This window comes from Meriones unguiculatus, chromosome 8, assembly GCF_030254825.1.
Source record: "Meriones unguiculatus strain TT.TT164.6M chromosome 8, Bangor_MerUng_6.1, whole genome shotgun sequence".
NCBI classification, from domain to species: Eukaryota; Metazoa; Chordata; class Mammalia; order Rodentia; family Muridae; genus Meriones; species Meriones unguiculatus.
Window position 1 is genome coordinate 56,279,695 of NC_083356.1, and position 17,874 is coordinate 56,297,568.

A 17,874-nucleotide genomic window follows, 5' to 3' on the forward strand; every position below is an offset into this window, starting at 1 on the left:
GAATAACCAAAAATTGTAATGTTACCATTTTAATTAATTAATAAATTGATTTAAATCAAGCAGGATGGTTATATAGCAATCAACTAAATATTACATAGTAAACAAAAAGGCAAAGAATATGGTATTTGATTTATTCTTGACTGAAAGCATGCAAAAATCAGAATTATATATTCAGCACATTCCAAAAGACGTGCACAAAATGAAAACAGTTTTTAGGGAGGTAGAATTTCCAGTGATTTCTAATTCCCAGTATCGTTAGAGAGCCTTATTTGAACCACACATTTTTATATCTTTGTCTGGAATAAAATGTGCATGACCTGTCGTGTATATATATATATATATGACCATCTCCAGTAAATCAGCTGTATCTTTAACACTAATTCAATGAGAGCATGAGCCACACATGCAGGTCATCACAGTGAAAAAGCACAGAGGCCAAGGGTATGCACTCACTTTTCAAACACAGGAACAGAGAAACCAAGTGTCATAGGTCCACACAGTATGGGGGTGGAGGCAGGGCGGAGAGTCAAACACAGGTAAAGCACACAGCTCATCTGGGGAAGTTTGTGATTTATTAGGACCCCAACCACAGGAAAATGTGACAGAGTCATACATTTACTGCTTTGATACAGGAATTTCTCAAAAACCTCTGTGTTCACCAGCTCTCCGTTATTTTAGCAAATAGCTAAGGTAGATCACTTCTACAGAGTAAGGTGGGGAAAGTTGACTCTACCCGTTGATTTAGGCTTATTGCAATGCAGGGCACCATAGCAAGAGTTCAAGATGGAGCAAATTTCATCTACACCATGGCTAGGAGGAAGAGAAAGACGGAATAGAGAGGACGTACAGTCCCCTTTAATGGCATGACCCCTGTAACCTAAAGACCTCCCTTTAGGCTATATTGATTGTTTCACTCTCTTCTTGGACTCATCCCATTGTTCAGAATTTGATTAAGATATTTTATGTGTGTTGCACTACCAATGTTATGTTTCCCCTGCAGGATTATAGGTTTAAACACTTAGTATCTTATTGGTACACTATTTGGGACCCTGTGGATGCATTAGGAGATGCAGCCAAACTGGAGAATGTAAATAAATCTTGTGAAGTAGGGCTAAAAATGACAACCACTTCTGGTTCCCATCCTAGATCACAACTTCCTGAAACATTGAGACATTGACAGGTCCAGTTGTAAGTTCCCAACATGCCATGTTTTCCTTGCCATGATAGGCTACGGTCTGAAGTGTGAACCAAAATAATTTCTTCTTTCATTAAATTGCTTCTGTTTGGGTATTTGGTCAGAGCAAAGAAAAAGGTAACTCAAACAGTGTGTCCTGTTTCTGTTCTCTGAACCCATAATACTGAATTATTCTTTGTGCTTTTCTACCAGCTTGGGGGTGGGTGAAGAAAGGGGTGTATTACGTACTCATCCCTGTTTCATCCATAAGCAAAGACCATATTTCTTCTGTAGCAACTGAATCCACAAGGAACACTGATAAAGATGCGTGAGGATGTGTCTCTGACATGGGGTTGGGCAGAGATATAAACTAATTATCTTCAAAGCACTGAGATTCTTATTCACTTGTCAATTCAGTACATAGTAGCTGAGATCTACTGAATGCGAGGAATGAAATGAAGGCCATTCAGAATATGAAAGACAACTCTTGCTCTGCAGAGACCAGACACTTACACTCATTACAGTCAAGTAATTGTACAGTGGCAGTATGTAAGAGTACAAAAAAAGCCTCTAGATCATTTGGGAGTGACCAGCAGAGAAGATACTGTGTTATTCTGAAAGAAGATATTAAAAAAAATAGGCTATGTGAGAAACTTTGGATACTTAACTATATCTAAGGACAAGTAAGAACAGGAGACAAGGTTGACAGTGACTAGAAAGTAAGATCAATCAAATGCCATAAGATGCTTAAATGGTCCTAATGGTGATCAAATGACACTGATACATTTCAGGAATAGAACTAACGTAATCAGACTCGTATTTTGATACATAAAGGCATCAATGACACATAGCTAACACTTTCACTGCACCAGCCTGAGGTAATATGTATGAAGATAATGCATGCACTAACATGTTGGGGGGAGGAGCAGCCATGCAACAGAATGAGTATATTAAACCCTATTCTATTTCATCATTATATCAACTCTGCAAAGTGACTATAAGAACTGCCTTATAGAAGAAGAAAATGAGGGTAAGGAAGTTGTGTGATTTATTAAGGGCTCATAGCTAGTAAGTGACAGGGTCTAAAATCAGAGCTAAATTACTCTGGCTTTCAAATCAGTAAACACTGAATTCCAACTCTATGTCGCCCACTTTCCCTGGACAACTTACTTGGTATATGGCTTTCTACTTAGACAAAATCCAGGTACATAAGCTTAAGAGTACAAGTACCATCTAAACATTCAACTCTATGAATCCATCGCTTTTCCGTCATTGGCCACCCTATAGGACAAGAGCTAATCCACAGCCAAGACTGACAGCGGGAGGCAAAAGAAGTGATATGGCCCTGCAGGTCTCTGAGATTACTTGATTTCCATTCCTATTAACTGGCAGCCTGAGCCACATTATTTGGGATAATTAACTATGTGTCTCTAAGGAATATGTCTGTTCCTCCTCTTTTGCCTTCCTGACAGAAGAATGAGTCTAGGAGAAAGGACAAAATATCACCATGGAAATGAACCTTCTGTCTCATTTCCTACAATGAGGCCATCTTTAATTTTTTTCTCTCTCTCATCCTCCAACACCTTGATAATGTCATCGTTTTCATATGATTTCCAAGGATAAGAAGCTCTGAGGAACTTGTATTAAGCAATTACCCCAGGGATCAGCAAGTACATGCCCGTGATATTTACTTAAAATTCTCAATTTGGTGGAAATGTTAAGGTCTTTATAAACAATACTGACTTTTTCCAGGTTAGTAAATTAGTGCCGTGTCCAGAATAATCATTCCCAAAAGGAGAATGACATGTCCTTATATTTCATCTTCTTCATTTGTGACAAGTGCCATTTCAAACAATTTATGAAATAAATTCCTAAGTCTACATGGGTATCTTTGCCATGAGGTTAAAAAAGAAAAAAATAATAATCACATGATGTAGATATTAAAAAAAAAAAAGACTATCTTGAAGGTCAACAGTGAAGAACTACCTCAATCTTTGATACATTCCGTCTCCTTAGAAAAGGTATTTTACAAAAGGATTGTTGAAAGCAGGGTGGTCACAGTGACCACCTTTCAGATGAGATGCAGATAATGAAATCTAGGAACCAAGAACTTGACTATTAGGGCAAAATTTGTTCTTAGTAAACAAAAGACACCAATTTAACTTTTTAACCTAATAAAAAGAGAACTTTTCTGGAAATTCCACTGTTGGCTTTATATCATTTTATATACAGAATTAAAGGCAGTAATTTAAACATAAATGTTTGACCAGTGTTTACATTAACATTACTCACAATAGCTACAAAAGTAGAAGCAGCAATTACCTATCTCCAGATAAATACATAGAAATAGAAATGTGGTATAAAATGCAAGGAAACAACACACGGACATAAACAGGAAAACATTTTCCTGATACGTACAGGGACATAGATGAGTCTTTTAAGTAGTATACCACTGAAATAAAGCAAATGCTGAAAAAATACTGTATGGTTCCACCAGACGCAGCAACTCCACAGAGGCAAGGGAATACATGCTAAGCTGGGCAGCCCCCACCAGGCATGGGAAACAGTAGTAAAGTCAGTGCAGACTATAAGACATCAAGCACGGTGGCTCATCTCGTTGTACTATCTGTTAATAAGCTACTGCATTCATCTTTAAGGCTATTTTAAGAATTGCCTGCACACAGCTGTCTTTTTCTCCCCCAAAGAAAACTTAATAACATCCTTTCTGTGTGAAATGAGGTTTGTTTTTTTTTTTTTTAAATCTGGTTCTAAGTTGAAAAGGAACAACTAAAATTACACATGTTGAAATAACATAGGAAATAAACTCCCCTTTATTACTGGTTACAAGGTTCTATTTTTATACTACTATTTAGTGTGTAGTATTTCTAAGACAGGTGGCATTTTCATAGTTAGTACAAAATGGTAGCCTTTAATCCTGGTTTTAAAAATTCAACAAAGTTGAAATATTTTAAATAACAATTTTCCGAGCAACAGAACAAGAAAATTTGAACACAGGGAACTTCCCAGAGACTCATACTCTAACCAAGGACTATTCATGGAGATAACCTAGAACCCCTGCACAGATGTAGCCCATGGCAGTTCAGTATCCAAGTGGGTTACATAGTAATGGGAAGAGGGACTGCCTTTGACATGAACTGATTGGCCTGCTCTTTGATCATCTCCCCCTGAAGGGGGAGCAGCCTTACCAGGTCACAGAAGAAGACAATGTAGCCATTCCTGATGTGATCTGATAGACTAAGATCAAAAGGAAGGAGAGGAGGACCTCCCCTATCAGTGGACTTGGGGAGGGGCATGCATGCAGAAAGGGAAGGGTGGGGTTGGGAGGGGAGGAGGGAGGGGCTTATGGGGGGATACAAAATGAATAAAGTGTAATTAATAAAATAACAATTTTCCAATACAGGTCTTTTTAGAGTTTTCGACTATGCAACACCACAAACTCAAGTGGCATGTGTGACCAAGTCCATTCTGGTGGCAGCACCTGAGCATCCCCACCTCTAAATATAAAGTGGTGTTTTATTCTGGGTTCGTGTTCATTCTACCACATAATCTAGCAACTCTGGTCTAACAGTTGAATTTTCCGTGGATACATCCACCTCCCGAGGCATGACATTGCACTTTCATTGCCCCACTGATCCCACTGTCATTTGTGTCTGACACTTTCCCTCCTGAATGAAGACACACACCACAGGATTGGTACCTAAGGAACGCTTCTGTTTGTAAGGCAACCACTGCAGAGGCAACTTTCTCCACTGGCACAAGGTTAAGACTAGACTTAAAGAAAGCAGCTCACACTAAATGTGATTATCAAAAGGTACATTTAATCTTTTATAATTCACCCTTCCGTAATTATGATTATATAATGGTCCATAAATATCTGCCAGAAATCCTCTGTCTAACTGGGATCCTCGGGGCTCTGACAACAATGCTGATGGGTGGTATCTTAGGAGCAGCAGCATGTCATTGGTGAGGATATGAAAAGTGGTGGGTACAGGCGGATTTTGACAGCAATGCTTTTACTTTGATGGGTTTCTTGTATCTGTTGCAAGACACATTGAATTTCCATTTAGTGCAGAAATATAAAAGTTTTTAAAGTAATATTAAGTTAATAATCACCTATATGTTAATAGATGCCATTAAGAGAAAAAATAAAAAAAATAAATGAGTAGATTAGAATCTAGAAAAATAGGCAAGAATTTCTAAGAAGACAAAACAAAACAAAAAAAAAAAAAAACAAAACAAAACAAAAAAAAAACAGGAATTCATCCCAGACAGAGAGGGACTGACCTGAGCACTCCGGAGTTAACATGGATAGAGTTCTGGATGAGTAGACAAGAAAAAGCAAGAACCAGATCACAGACAATTTTACTAGGCTAAAATCTTTATCAACAATGAAAGACATGATAAACCATCAGAATGTTATAAACCAGAAGCAACAGGACTGACTTGGGGGGAGGGGGGCTGGTACCACTTGAGAAAGGGCAAAGAGACTGTGAGATTAATTATGAATATATAAAGGAAAAGACCAGGAGATGACACTTCATTTAAATAAAAAGTGAATTATCAAAAAATAACAGCATAAAGCATCATTAGAAGACAAGGAGTATCCCATACATACTAACAGCTCTTTGTACTAAAACACTTCTCTAATTAAATAGAGATATTTATAGGTATTATTTCTGTGATGATTCATGAGAATCATGAACAATTCACATCATAAGTGGCTAAGAACATTAAAATGCTATTTTCATGATATAATACAATTTGTTGACATTCAGAAAATGTTACATTAAAACAATAAGGTATAGCCATTTGAACATTAGTCTGTTGAAAACTAATGATATTTAGAACAGTATGAATAAAAAGAGTTTCATATAACGTTAGTGACAGTATAAACTGATATGAAGAACATGCAGTCATCAGGGAGAAATTGCTACCAGGGGGGGTTGAGGTTTGCCTTTGAACTTGAACTAATAAATTTTAAAATATTTTATTGACAAAAGCTGTGTAGGAGGATGCAAACAGAGCTGTGTGTTCAGTAGTGAACCCTGCCTAATAAAAGCCTACAACATATTTTTTCATTTCCCTATGCTTTCACTTCCCTGCTCTATAATATAATAACAAAACGGATTTCCTAAATGAATGGACAAATAGGCAGGAAAAACAGAGGAGGGATTTGATACATATGTATTATTGAATATTTATACATATTTTAAAATATATGTTTATTTAATAATATATGTGTACATCTATTATGATATAATCAGTGTAAGATTAAAACCCAGAAGAATGTAGCATGTGTAAGGGCGACCCACCAAAGAAAGCTTCTGAAATACCAGCATGTCAGTTTGAGAAAGAGAGATGACCCACACTACGGAGGACCTCCTAGAACACACCTAGACTTAGACAAAGAGCACTGTCCTTCCCTCAATCATCTGGTCTGGGTACCCACACCTGATCTCTATCACAGCTGTGCTAGGTGAGAGTCTTGGTCTGTGTTTCCATGACACTCGACAGTACTGGATAAAAGTATGAGTGTAGGTGAGTCCATACATCTTCTTTGTCTGTATTAGGGAGTGCTATTCTCATTCACAAAGAAGAACCACACATATAAAAAAGTAAGCTTTAGTGGCCATATGGGTTCTTAGCTCAGAAATTTTGTGCACTAGATCCATACAAAGAAATTATCAGGAGACCCCCTCTCGTTTCTCATGTACTATTGAAGAACCATGCCCTTCTGCATACACACAAAAGTAATCATATTAGTCCAATTGGATTAGTTCAATGCATATCATTTGTAAAGCCCTTGGGGGGGAAATAACGAATACTTGCCTTTGTTTTCAGAAAATCTGATTGAAGCAGATCATACATATGTTTGCAAAGGATAAAGAACCAGATTAATTTAAACAGGGAAAGCTACAGGGAGCATTAGTCATGGGCATTATTTTGCTAACAAAGGCCACCAAAAAAAAATTAAAATAAAAAAATCACTGATGAATAGCTATGGTGCATTAAAATATAACCTAATTGACAGTCCTTACATAATAAATCCTAAAGTAAATTTATTTATAAAATCAAATTCTATACTAGCATCTACTAATACTAAATTCTGTGGTAAATTTAGTTATAAAATTAAGCTCTAATGTGAGAAAAATATAAAGCAGAATAAAATAAAGGATAAAACTGGTACAATGAATTACATAAAACATTCTGGCTATCCCTTTATCTGTTCTGGTATTTCTTTTGTTTGTAAAATGTTTTTAAATTAAATCTTAAATTTTGCATATGTTTGAAGTTAACCTCTGAAAATAAAATATTTTTAGCAGACTGTGCAAGAACTACAGAATATTCACTTGGTGAGTCATGGGCCAAGTCTGACCTTTCTTACCACAGAGGGATGTTTGTTTTAATGCTTATATTGTAACTGCATTTCATACACATTTCAAATCTTCATGAAAAATAAAAGTTCCATGTCCCATTACAGGTCATTTTCCCCAGAACACAGATAAAGAATATTTTTCACCCTACTTAACCAGGAAATACAATATTGCTAAATCTCAAGAGGGGAAGGCAATAGATTCCCATCTATACCGAATGACATTTTAAAAATCTCTGCTCCCTATGCCTTCCAAATAAATGCTGCTCACAACATGAAAGAAAGGGATCAGAAAGAAATAAGGACTGAAGGGGGAAAATTGAGGCAGGATGACAGGCTCATTAAAATGTGCAGAAAGCATCTCCAACTCCCCCGAGAAGGCTGCCATCGTGAAATAATCGCTGATGAACATGGAAAGAGTGAACTCCGACGGGGGCCTTATATTGCACCCAAGAAGTTGGTGATTATATCCTGGAAATGTGACCCTATGAAAGGCCAGCTTTTTTGTTGCTTAATAGAGTTCACAGAAAATGCTTGTCTCCAAAATGAGATTTCTCCCATATTCACTGTGCAGCATGGAAGTCTTGACAGGACGAGCAGGGGGCCATTTCTCCTAATCAGGGGGGGACGTGCACCCCTGGGGGTGGAAGATTGCAAGCAATCAAGACCAACAGTTACAGAAAAAGCCATTGCCTTCTGCTCCATTGTCAAGTAGGTATAAAGGAAGGGTGAGAGGAGCCGCTGGAATTTGGTAGAAATGAGGGAAAATAGGTCGAATGGACCCATTTGTCTTAGTAATTATCCCATTTCAGTCGCCAAGGATCTGGGAAATATTCCCTTGCTGCCTGGGTAGCCTATTTATGTAGCATGTTTAACTCTTAATTAAAATTCCCATTTCCTCATCCTGTTAGTTCAAAATCATATGAATATTTTAATATGAAAACACAATCAAGGCTTTCTAAATCATATGAAATACAGTGTCTTGACACTTGGTTCAGCTGAACAATAGTAAGGGCAAAGTGGGTGAAAGTGGCCAGGCCAAGGCTGCACCTGAAGAAGGCCTTTGAAAAACATCTCTAACATCGTTTCCAGATGGGGATATATTCCCAAGCCTCATAGTCTCTGATTTAAATACAGTTTGCTTGTACTTTTAAACAAAATAAAATAGTAGAAAATCAGACATTGTAATTTCTTCAATTTTTGGTAAACTACATATTTGAATACATATGTATGTAAATATATAATAATGATTAGAAAAGCTCTTCAATATTAATACTGGCTACATTTATAACAGGGTCAGTAAGAGTGGAATTTGAAGGAGGGATGAAGGGAAGCTATCTCTTTATTTGAATATTTCCCCCAGAGAATGTACTCATCAGGAACACAGCTAAATAATACAGTGTTTTCCTTGCATTTATGAGGCCCTAAGTTCAATTCCAAACTTATATATGTGTGTGTATGTATGTTGTGCATATGTGTATCTAATACATGCATATGTCTATTCATTTATTATCCAGGTAGTCTAACTAATCTTTAAGATATGTTTTAACTGTGGTTATCCCACAGCTGGATTCAGCTAAAGGTGTTGAATAAACTAGATTCTGAAGCAATTAAAAAGAGAGCAATTTTAAAACGAAGCTTTAGCAGTGAAGGTTCTCCACATCTAACGCCTCTCTGAAGTGAGGCTTAGTGTGCTGAAACTCCGTGTCTGGAGCTTCTGCTCATTAAGGCAATCAGTGTTTACACTGTATTGTAGTTTGGATGTGAAAGTCCACAAGCTAAGGGCTAAGTCTCCGGCTTGGTAGTAGCTGGGAGGTGGTGGGAATCTTTAGGGAGGTCCAGGTGCCTCTTCATCACAGAACACTTGGATTTGCCTTGCTTTCTTTTGATGGCCTCGTTTTCTTCTAACTCTCATACTCAAGTCTGTATTAAAATAAATACACCAATAATTCACTAATTATCTCCACTATCTCTTTACCAGAAGAGGAGGAAAAGGAGGAAGTAGAGATAAACATATTCTCCTAGTGGGAATCTTAGGTCATTAGAGCATGAACTCAAAAATAATTATGCGACCTTGCTCATTCATCTTTACTCCACTTCCCAGCCACCATGAAGTGAGCTTTATCCTGGGCTCTGGGTGTGATATGCAAACTCACCACAGGCACAAGGCAAGGGAGCAAGTTTCCAAACTGTAAGCCAAAACAAACCTTTTTGTTATATCTTGGGTATTCGTTACAGTAATGCAAAGCTGACTAATGCATTTTTGACTTCCTAAAAGTTTCCTGAGGCAAAATTAGAAAGAGGCCTCCAAATGGTCCTTAGCTCTGTTTATAATATTCCAACCTTATCAAGGTGTAAAAATCAGGACCCAATCTTGTCATGGTAATAATTGGTGTGGTTTCTCTGCTGTGCCTATAAAAGCACCCCTATTTATAAGAGTAAAAGGAAAATACTATGTTTCTAAAAGTACACTTTCCAAAATAGTAGCAACTAAGACAATATGCTAAATAGTTCAAGATATGAGAATTCAGGCACAACTCCCTTCCTAACCATACTAGCTACTTATGTTGTTGTAATGAAATACTCTGACAAAAAGCAATTGAGGGGAAAGGGAATTTATTTGGCTTAGAGTTCCAGTAGGGATAAAGTCCATCCTGGTAAGGAAAACAGGTTAGCAGGTTCACAAGGCCGGCCTGGCAGCCAGGAAGCAGTCTGATCATATTTTATCAACACACAAGAGGCAGAAAAAGAACAGGAAATTGAGCCAATTTGTCAAACCTCAAAGCCTTCTACCTCCTCAAGGTTCTATAACTTATCCAAAAAGCACTTCCAACTACAGAGCAAGTGTTGAAATACAGGAGCCTATGGAGCATTCTTGTTCACATTACACTAACTTTTAAGACTAAAGCAAGGCCAACAAAACCGAGAACACTTGCCAAAAAGGCTAAGAAACTAAAACTATTCTTGATTGTGGCTTTGGTTTTCATTGTTGTTGTTTTGGTATTTGTTTTTCCAGCTAACAATAACTCTGGACTTCATGAATCATCAAGTCAGTGCTTTTCTAAAGATTACAGTCACTGGTTAGAGATAGGCTTTCCCTAGTTCCCTTAAGAGTGTTGTGAGTAACAGATGTGTCAGGAAGTGCCAGAAAATGAAGCCAGGCATCTAGGCACCCATCCTGTCTTTTCTCCAGGTTCAAGAAGCAAGTCTACCCCATGTCATGTTCTGCTTCTAGAGAAGGCCAAATTGCTCCAAATGTCTAAAATCCTTTTAACTGAATCCATTATACTAATATCTGACAATTAGGGATTGAGTCTTATTTAATAAGCTTGATGCCCTCATTTCAAGGCAATAATTACTAAAAAGAGTGAGTAATACAAGCCTGTTTCCCACCCTGTTGGTTGCTGTGATACCCCACTGGTCCTAATGCAACCATCAGGCAGAGTTTTGTATATATTAAATGTTGAACAAATTAACCTTTTTGAAAGGCAGATTGAGGAGTCTGGCTGTCAATCTTCTTTCCCAAACTGCTACATTCCCACTGATAGAACAGCCTGAAAACTTCAAGCTGAAGGAGGTTGGGGTCCCTAAAATCACAGCACAAGAATAAATCCAAATGAAGAGGGAAGATGATCAAGAGCTCCCTACCAAGCCAATAGCAGGAATGTCACCCTTGTGTTAGCATGCCCTCAAAAGTGTTGATTTTCTGTGTACAGGACAAGAATCTCAAGAGACTTAAGGTTAGGTGGGTTTCACAAACAAGAAATGAATTATGCCTGCTGTATATGAAATGCTTGATACTGTGAGAAAGCATGGAACTAAAGCTGAAAGATACTGCAAGAGCTTCTATCTGGTGACCCACTATGGAAATTTTCATCCGCATGGAAATCCCAGCTTCATATACTTACCTTTAATATTGGACCAGGCAGCCTTCTGAAGCCAGACTGATGTTCAGCAACTTTCTCCTCATTTCTTTCCAATAATGAACCACAATCTGTAGTCTTTTAATTTCACCCAATTTGACTCTCAAGGCAACATATGTCAATTGATTGGAACCATAAACCTGTTCCATGAAAACAGAATTTCGTAATCTGCTTTTACAATGTTTAAACCATGCCATCACTTCAGAAAGAATAACAAAGTAATAATTACTTCGTTTTACACTAGACTAGAATTAAACATTCTAACCGAAAGCAGGCTTCCTTATTCCTTTTTCACTTAGTCTATTTGTATTTTAGTGAGACATGCTTTCATATAGGCTAACCTTAAATTAGCCTATTTAAGGTTAATAGAATGAAAATGACTGGGGACTTCTGATTTGCTTGCCATCTCCTCCTGAGTCCTAGCATCACAGGCTGTACCACCAAAGCTCAGTTAATGCGGGGCTGGGATCAACTCCAGGGCTTTCTTGAATCAGGCACTCAATTGATTTATATCTTTGGTCCACAAGTAAGTGTAATATTATAAACATGAATATACAGTAAACATATGACAAGAAGTTTTAATTTCTTCCCATTTATTAATTTCTATTAATGTTTTTGGTCATGCAAGAAAATGTTTTAAATTTATGTTACATGTAATTTTGTGAAAAGAAGTCCTGTGAAAAGAATACTGAACTAAAGATTTTTTTAAAAAACTGCTTCAATATTAATAAAATGACTTATAAGGTACCAAGAATAAAATAATAGATAATATCTACAGCTGGCTTCTATCTCCAATTCAGCTAATCAGAAGTGAAACTCTAGCAAAGAATTCCATCATTTGCCAGCCCTGTGCCACCAGTGGCAGGTCCATGTGGTTTAAACTGAAAAGTCTCCAAGTTAAATCAGCTGACAAAGGCAAATTTCATAATGCCTCTACATGACAAATGGCCTATATCATCACACACCAACAACTACTACAGAGTAAATACACACACACAATGCAAACTGTGAACAGGAACTTCACAAGCGCACATATCCAAATAGTAAAATGGGTCCTCATTATTATTAGTTATGACAGAAATGCAAACAACAGTGTCCTACTATTCCACAATACACCCTACAGTGTATCCAAAATGAAAACAAATGTCTCCAATAAAGAGGAGCAGAACTCTCAGATGCTGCAGATGGGGGTCAAAGCAGATACAAATGCTGCAGAGGGCAGCAGTACCAGCTAGCCCTGTGTATTTGAGCTTTGCTGAAGCCCCGTTCCTAGGCATTTGTGCATATAATCACCAAATAACAAGTAAAAATACCTACTGTACTATTAATTATACCCTCAGATAAAAACAAACAAACAAAAACCTTAATGTGCCTCTATAGTAGAAAGGGCAGATGAATTACAGTATATTTATATGAATATTACACTACACTATCTTTGAGTAAATAACAGCTACACTCTTTCACATAAATTAATTTCATATAGCTTATATAGCAATAGCAGAGGTGATCTACAAAGAGGGGACTTTTAATGGTTCCGTTTTATGAAACAGAAACAAATTTCTAGTGTTATAAGTCAAGGCAGAGTTAATTTCAAAAACTTACTGGGAGAAGGCCAGAAGAACTCTGGCTGCTGGTAAGAATATTATATGGAAGCTGGTTGCCTGAGTTTCTTCATCTTCTAAATCTTACTTTCTGAATGCAGTCATATTTCAAAAATAGCTAACACATGTCATAATAGAAGAGGCCTTATTATCAGAATGACTTTTTACAATTAAAAAGCTATTCTCACATATGTTGCCCTGTCAAAGTTGCTGTGATTCACTACCTTGCTCACTCATTAACAAAAGTTTAATATGTCTCATTTATGTGAGGGACTATGCTCGGTGTTATAAGACAAAAAGAACAAAGTCTCTAAACACTCACCTGCCACACAGCTGTACCACTAACACTAGTTCCTTCTGCTGTGTGCAAGCATAGCAGCCCAGCACATTCCCCTAGCCTTACTAACATCAAGGAAATAAGGATCCTTGTGTCATGTTTATTTTCTTCTCAGCACATTGTAAAGAAAAATAAAAATGAAAGTATAAAAAATATATAATGATACTTGTGAAGGGGAAAAAATGGAATTCTGTTCCTGATTCTAAACCTAAGCGGGAAGATTGTGAAGGAGGCATGACAATTCAGTTCCCAGTGATTTTCTCAGCCACTTCAAGAAATACATAAATGAAATTGACAAGTGGGATATAGACATGCCAATTCCAAATCAATTTGTGCTTTGACTTAATTATTTCCTACATTAATACCTAATAGGGACCATGAACTAGCTTAAATTTATTTCTAAAGCTCAAGAAATTTTAACTTTAAAATAAAATATCACTCCAAAAAATATGGGAGAATCTATAAAATAAATGTAAAGGTTAAAGTATTTCTGGAAAAAAGGTTATGCTTCTATGTATTAAAATATTGATTTTATAAATGTCTTATTCCAATTCCCAATGTAGTAATTTTTCCTTGACATTTAGCTGTTTCTTTCTATTTGGCCTGTGGCGACCTGGCATAGATTTCACCAGGCTCATTCTATTCTTAACACATATGTATCTCCTACGTAAGTCTACTACAACCCCTTGAAACAAAATGTCAGGCAATAACCACCATTATAGGAAATGATGTTCTTTAACTCAAGCCTTCCCATTCTCAGCTAACCATAGATGGAGACTGGATAATCGTGGGCTCTAGGAAAAGCAGCTTGAAAATGCCATGCTTTGAAGGAACACTCTTCAGTCTCCTGAGGGAAAAACAAGCTGATCTTTACTTTAAAATTTACAAGAACAAGAGAGATGACACTTCTGACTGAGGAAAGTTTGGACATTAGACAGTACACAATAAGGTGTGTGTGTGTACCTGTATCTTTGTTTAATTCTGTTTTTTTGTTTGTTTGTTTTCTAAAGAAAAAGTGAAAGAAAGCGTTGGGTAGGTAGGAAAGTAAGGAGGATCTGGGAGAAGTTGGGGGAAGGGAAAACCATGATCATATTATATTGTATGAAAAAATATTTCCATTACTTATGAACATATATAATATCTGAGGTAGAGGTATGAACTGAGAGCTTTGAGTAGAGAGCCAAGTACTCTACATTATGGATAACAGTAGCATTACCAGGAAGTGGCACTTAAGCTGATGGTGAAATCAAAGAATAAACTGAATGAGGAAAGTGTGGGAGAAGTCATGTACTCTCTTCCAGACATACAGCAGGAATTCTTCACTGCTTGTCTCCTTCACCCTGCAGGCAGCCAGTTTATAGAATCTGGAGCATCTTAGTGGCAGCTTCAGCCTCTGCTCACTTGCCATGGTCTGCTGCAACACCCTTGTAAGATCTGAGTGGCAGGGCTGAGGGCCACTGGAGCCACATTCTTCAGGTGTTACACCTGTGCTTCGGTGGTAAGTTCAAAGTCACAGAGACTGGATCCAAGCTGCTGCTACCATCTATCTAACTTTACTTATAATGAAGCTCATCTAAACATCCATGACTTTCATGAGTCTTTTCCAGTTGATACAGTCTGGGAAGGGGACAGTATGGTCCACCAATTACTTACAAATGTAACTGCAAAGGCATGCCATTGTTTCAGCTGTCTTTGAATAAGAATAACTCCCCCCCAGACTCATATATTTGAATGCTTAGTCATCAGGAGTGACACTATTTGAAAGTATTTAGAAGGATTAGAAGGTGTGACCTTATTGGAGTAGGTGTGGCTTTGTTGGAGAAAGTGTGTCACTGGGGATGAGATTTGAAATTTCAAAATCCCAAACCACCAGTTCCTTTGTTCTCTCTCTCTCTCTCTTTCTCTCTCTCTCTCTCTTTCTCTCTCTCTCTCCTCCACCCTGCCACCCTGCCTCAGCCTGAGAAATAGAATAGGGTGAACCTCTCAGCTAATGCTCCAGCGTCACACACGCTGCCATGCTACCTGATATAATGATAATGGACTAAGCCTCTGAAACTGTAACCTAGCCCCCAAACAAATGCTTTCTTTCAAAATGTCTCCTCACAGCGATAGAACAGTGACCAACACATTCTTGCCTCACAAGAATGGCTGAAAATTCAGCATGATGGTAGAAAAAAATAAAGAGGGATACAGCACTGGAGAGGCTGTTGGAAGACACGTGTTAAGAGACATTTTATACTGTTACAAGGAAAATTTACTTTATCATATAGGCAATAATGAAACTATAAGAATCCTCAAACAAGGTAAGTAGATGAACATATTAATTACTAATGAATTACTAATATTACTCTACTAGTAAAATTATACATTGATTGTTACAACATACTGTGCATTGGGATACACAAGTATTGGGATATTGAGTGGGGGAGGATTGAAGGACCTGGAGGGGACAAAACTCTACAAGAAGATCAACAAAGTCAACTAATGGAGACTGAAGCACCAAAGAGATGGATGGAGTGGACCTAGGCCCCAGCACATAGGTAACTGATGGGCAGCTTGGTCTTCATGTGGGTTCCCTAACAAGCGCACTGACATGGACTCTGCTGCCTGCTAATTACTTTCTTCCAGCTCGACTACCTTATCTGGTCTCACTGGAAGATGATGTGCTTAGTCCTGATATGACTTGATGTGCTGGTATGGTTTGGAAGCGGGGGGCAATGCCTCCCCTTGTCTGAGGAGAAGGGGAGAGGAGAAGAGAAGAGGAGCTCTGAGAAGGATGTAAAGTGAATAAATTAATTTAATTTAAAATAGCATAACGAATCCTCAAACAGAGTAATTAGATGAACATTTACTCTATTAATAATATACATTGGTTGTTACAATATACTGTGCACTGGAATATAAGAGTATTGGGATACTGATGCATCCTATAGCACAATACTTAAGAATGAAAAGGATTTGGATTTAAATTCTTATTGGGCAATAAACTATAACCTTTAGGTGGTATTTAGCCTCTAATTAAATCAAATTCTTCCTCTGTATGGATAGTATACAGCTGTTATTGACTCAAAGGTTAATTAAGTGAGAAACTAAATGTAGTGGACTCACTGCACAGATATCAATGGCTACTAGCATTTTAAGTGAAAGACGCACTGACAATATTTCAAGTAATCACTGGCTTAACAGTGCTTAATTGCAGCCCTCAAAATGGATCAAAAAAAAAACCTAAAAATACATATGTTAACACCCCCATCTCAATATTCTACCTCAGTGCCTCTGTAGCAAGGCCCAAGTGTCTGTATTTAGTTCAGGTTCCAGAGATTGTGACTGGAAGCACAACCACAATGAAGAACACATCATTGAACACTACTTTTAGATTCATTAGGATAAGCTTTGCTTAAAAAAAAAAACCATAGCAGCTGACCTGAAGTTTGCCACCTCTGCACCTCAGCTTCTACCATCCTGAGGGTATAAAAATAGTGTCCTTGTTCAAATGAAACAATATGACAAGGCCTGGCACGCAGCCAAAGATAATAATACACAATGGCAGGAACCAGGTGAAGTGCTCAAAAGTAACTATATTAAATCGCATACATTTCAATCACACAGAGGAGTCAAAGGTCATGATGTTGCCATCAGTCAGAAACCAAGACAAAAAGGGGGAAAATATATCAGTGACTACATGGATGTTCAGCGCAAACAGCTGATGAGTGAGAGGGAAGGCAGAGATGCGCTGGAGGCTCCCAGAGCTGGAAGGCAAGGCAGATGGTCAAAAGCTGAGGCCGAGCAGCAAGAGCCTGGCGATCTGCAAGTAAGATGAGCAGAACAGGTATCAGGTACCAGCAAAAAGGATCACTTGATTCCAAGGCAATCTTCAGTCCCTGGCAGGAAGCTTCTTACAGACTTCCTGTTATAGTAGGAACCAGTCTATGCCTGTAGGTGGAAGCAAGAAAGTGCATGAAAATGGAGAAGGAAAAGCTGATGAGAGCAGGAATACTATAAAGTCTCTCTGGGAAATGTAGACACCCACTGAGACACAAAGCCATTAAGAAACCATATTTATTACTAAAACAGAAGCTAACAAGCAAGAAATTATAGCACATGCCCAAAGTATGTTAGCATGAAGTACACCTTTAGGAGAAAAAAATAGAAACAGTAATTTCATTCATGGATTCATCTATTCATTTTTATAAACTGGCAATGATTGAGTTCCTTTGATTGTCAAGCCCCACAGCAGAGTCCATAACGATCATATTACCTAACAGAGGCAACAGGATAAGATTAATTCCAATATGATGCAGGGAGTCTTACATTATAGTTAATACTAGGTTCCCAGGAAGACTTCTCACTGGAAGAAAAGCATTAAATAGCTCATCAGAAATAATGAGGACATAAAATGCTCCACTTTGGTTGAATGTCAGTCTCAGAAAAGACCCTGTGCCCAG

General features: G+C 37.7%; 1 protein-coding gene across 27 annotated transcripts in view; it reads right to left on the reverse strand.

Moving 5' to 3' along the window:
• The window catches only part of LOC110566038 (nonsense-mediated mRNA decay factor SMG5-like), a 150,148-nt gene that overhangs the window by 86,452 nt on the left and 45,822 nt on the right, over window positions 1–17,874 (reverse strand). For 10 of the 27 annotated variants that reach the window (XM_060389442.1, XM_060389435.1, XM_060389434.1 and 7 more), the window contains one exon: window positions 11,477–11,631. The exons of the other annotated variants lie outside the window; for them this stretch is intronic. The gene's annotated coding sequence lies outside the window, so the exon portion shown is untranslated. The remainder of the gene's footprint in view (window positions 1–11,476; window positions 11,632–17,874) is intronic. 27 annotated transcript variants of the gene reach the window in all.